Source organism: Bison bison, unplaced genomic scaffold (genome assembly GCF_000754665.1).
Source record: "Bison bison bison isolate TAMUID 2011002044 unplaced genomic scaffold, Bison_UMD1.0 scf7180017864180, whole genome shotgun sequence".
Classification (NCBI taxonomy): Eukaryota; Metazoa; Chordata; class Mammalia; order Artiodactyla; family Bovidae; genus Bison; species Bison bison.
Window position 1 is genome coordinate 4,107,585 of NW_011494752.1, and position 3,944 is coordinate 4,111,528.

Consider the following 3,944-nt stretch of genomic DNA (forward strand, 5'->3'; position numbering starts at 1 on the left):
GCCGCCAGCCGATCCCCACCTTGCTGTCCCCCCCGGACCTGGGCCCCCCCAGGGCCTCAGCCCCGGGCCCCACATGGAAGGTAACGGGCTGCCCCCACCTCTCACAGCGCTCTCTCTGCCTGTGCCTCCACGCTTCCTCTCCTCACTTCTCACGCTAACCCGCCAGAATGTGTCACGTGCCCGAGTCCCGCCGCTACCACAGCCTCACCCCATGGCCCACCCCTCCCCGCTCCAAGGACAGGACCCTTCCTTCCCTCTCGAGACTCCAGCAGCCTGGCATCTGGTGGCCCCTGGGGTCTGCATTTCCTTACAGGCTTGATTCCGAGCCTGGCCCCTGGTGGCTTGAGTATTTAATTCGGATCTACAGCCAGAGTTTTAGGTCTGGCTCGAAGCCCAGGTTCTGCGTGGGTCCAAGATTGGAGTTTGGATCTGGCTTGCTACATGACTTTAGGCCCAACTCAAAACCTGACTTCGTCTTGAACTCTTGCCCCTGCCCCCATCTCCCCACTCTGCTGCCTGTGCCAGGCGGGGGCTCTGTTTCTCCCCCTAGAATCTATGCCTTATGCTGGGGGCCAGGACACCCAGGAGGAAGGCTCATTTACAGCCTCTCTCCCCACCCCATGGCCCCACCTGGTCACAGAGCTTGGAATGGAAGAAATCCATGCGCTTCCTTGGCTGCTGGTTCCGTCCTTCAGCATTGGGAAGTTCTACCTTCACTCTAACTCCAGTCCTTGCTGCTGTCCTGCTGCACTTATTTCCTTTTTATTCTTCCTCGGGAATTTGCGGGTGACCTGCTGTCTGCACCCCAGGGGACTTGCTTGGGGAGGGGGAGTCGGGGGGCAGTGGTCTGAGCATCTCTCCCTCTGCCCAGTCAGGTTGGAGCAGGAGGGCCTCTGGTCTGGGGAGGCACACACGTGGTCACCTGTCTTGTGTGGCTCTCTGGGCCCACAGTGCTGGCTTCCACCTGATCTCTAGCCTGGCTTGAGGCCTGGTGGTGCTTTGGCTCCCTGGCGGGGGGAGCAGATGGGCAGTGAACAGGTAGACAGGCTGTCTGGGCATGGATGGGCATGGAGCAGCCCAAGGAGCCGTCTGGGGGTGAGTGGTGTGGCAGGGCTGCACTGGGCCAGCTGTGCCCTCAGCACCTGGGCACGCTGCACCCAGCCACTACTCCTTTCTGGCCCTGGAAGCTCCTGAAGGGGCCCAGCGGGCAGAGCCCCTCCACTGGCCCTTCGGGCTGGCTGCCCCCTGCATCCGGAGGCGCTGGCAGGCAGTGGAGCCGGGTGGGCATGGGCCGCCCTCACTGACTTCCCACTCTGCACCTTCCACATCCAGGTAAGCAGGCGGCAGAGCTGGGTGGGTTCCCTTGGGAGGGGGGCTGGGGGGTCCCTGCTGCCCCCCACGTATCTCCCCATGGCTCATTTTAGTGGCAAGAGCACTGGACTTGGAGTCAGACTTCCTGGGTTCAAGTCCTGGCTCTGCCACTAGCTAGCTGTGTGTAAGTGACCTTGAGTAAATTACAGGACACCCCCTCACACACCTGTTTCCTCATCTGTAAAGTGGTGAAAATAGCCATTTCATGGGGAACAGAAAGGATTAAAGATGAAGGCATATGTGGCAGTTCCTGGTATAAGACTCTGCTCAGAATTAGACCAGAGTTTACTCAGCTGTGGTAGGGTGATTGGGGGCCTCTCTCTGTGCCCCCATAAAAGCCAGAGCCAGGGACGCTCACACAGAGGCGGGTGCTCTAGCTTTGCCCAAGCTGGTGCAGCAGAGGACTTGGCCGAGCCCTGCCCACTGTGGCTGTGAAGCCCTCAGAGAAAGCTCCAGAAGTAGGGGGTGGGGACGAGGAATCTCTGGCCTAAGATGAGGATGTCAGACCCGTTCTCCGAGGTCAGAGGCCAACACCCAGTCTTCACCCTCACGGGGCTGCGGGTCTCGGACATTCAGTTCTATGTAACAGATAGCTAACATCTATCAAACACTTACACCGTGCCAGGCACTGTTCCAAGCACATGCCCACGTGAGCTCATTTCATCCTCCACCAGCCTTGTGTCATTGTTACCCCATTGCATAGACGGGCAACCTCCGGGCAGTAACCATGAGACCTGCTCCCAGAATTTAACATGGCTGCTGAGAAGTAAACATGTAGAGTGGGACTTCCAGGTGGTCCTAGTGGTAAATAGCCCACCTACCAATGCAGGAAACGTAAGAAGCTCGGGTTCAATCCCTGGGTCGGGAAGATCCCCTGGAGGACGGCATGGCAACCCACTCCAGTGTTCTTGCCTGGAGAATCCTCATGGACAGAGGAGCCTGGCGGGCAACCAGTCCATAGGGCCACAAAGAGTCGAACACAACTGAAGTGACTTAGCACGCACGCATCTGTGCCTCTAAGTAAACTGGCATCTCTGCCGGGAGGTGGAGACGATAGGGTGTGGTGAAAAGAGGCCTGCGGTCTAGTCCAGCGTTGTCTCTCACTTGTTGGGTGAACTCAGTCGGGACCCTCCCCTGCCTCAGTTTCCCAATCTGCGACAGGAAGGGACTGGGCTCACCCACATGCACCCTGCTCCCAGCACGGGGGTGTTTGGTTACAGGGATCACACCCTCCCTCATCTCTCTTCTTCCTTCAGGCTGCCGCAGGCCCGAGGCCCTTCTCTGTTCCCCGGATCGTCTTGACGGAATGTGCTCCCATCCCTCCTTCCCCACCAGAGACCAGGCTTGAGGAACCCGGGCTTAGAACAACCCCCACCCCACGACCCCGGACTCTGGCCAGCGGCCTCCTGGGCCGGGATAATCCACCGGCCCCGCCAGGGATGGTGGCTGCGGCTTCCCAGGCCTGGAACAGCCCGATGCTAGAGAAGGAAGGGGCGGCCCTGAAGACACTGGTGACAGGCGACTGCAGCCCAGAAAGGGGAGGAGCTGGGATCCCCAGTCCCTGGGGACCTGCCCCAGAGCGGACCCAAGAACCCTCCACTGCGGAGACCCCCCCAGAGGAGACCCACAAGGACTCTGGACACCACACCCCACCCTGCAGTGGGGAGCGCAAGGCTCAGTGTGCTGCCATCACCCAGCGGATGGACAGCCTGCAGGAGACACTCCAGGAGCTGGAAGCCACTCTGAGCCAGATGGGCATGGCCTCTGCCACGGGGCCCCCTGGCAGCCCCCCACCTCTGCCCCCTGGTCCCCAGGTGGCTGCCTGCCACTCCAGTCTGTCTGTCTTCAGAGCAGGAGGGAGTCGGGGGCTGCAGGAGCACCATGCCAGCCCCCCTCCTCCTACTAGCCTCTCTCAGCCCCACCGCCCTCCTGGGAGCCTGGTGCCAGGCTGGGTTTGCAGGCAGAGCCCCTGGCAGGCTGGGAAGCTGGCCTGCCCGGGGATCAGCCTAACCAGCCCTGTTGGGGACCAGGGCCTCTCCCCTTTGCTCTGTATCTGTAAACCAACAAATAAAGTTCTTTCCCCCTTTTCCATCCCCACACTCCCCTCCTCCTCTCCTGTCTGACTTTCTCTGTCTCTGTGGTTTCTCTGCCTGCGCTTCTGGATCCCCAAAGCCCTTCTGGGCAGGCCTGGTCCCTGTAGTTGTTCAAGGGGGCTGGACTGGTCCATCTCTAGGGAGACTTCGCCCCTATCCTCCCATTCAAAGGAAAATGTGGGCCTGGGGCTGCCAATCCTACTTTGTTGGCAATTATAAAGACCCCTGGGCTTTCCTAATAGTGCAGTTGGTAAAGAATCCACCTGCAACGCAAGAGACCCAAGTTCGATTCCTTGGTCGGGAAGATCTGCTGGCGAAGGGATAGGCTATCCACTCCTGTATTCTTGGGCTTCCCTTGTGGCTCAGCTGGTAAAGAATCCGCCTGCAATGCAGGAGACCTGGATTCAATCTCTGGGTTGGGAAGATCCCCTGGAGAAGGGAAAGGCTACCCACTCCAGTATTCTGGCCTGGAGAATTCCA

The 3,944-nt window shown here is 59.7% G+C and overlaps 1 protein-coding gene across 1 annotated transcript in view; it reads left to right on the plus strand.

The window, feature by feature from the left end:
* The window catches only part of SRCIN1 (SRC kinase signaling inhibitor 1), a 45,187-nt gene that overhangs the window by 32,359 nt on the left and 8,884 nt on the right, over positions 1-3,944 (plus strand). The window lies entirely within an intron of this gene.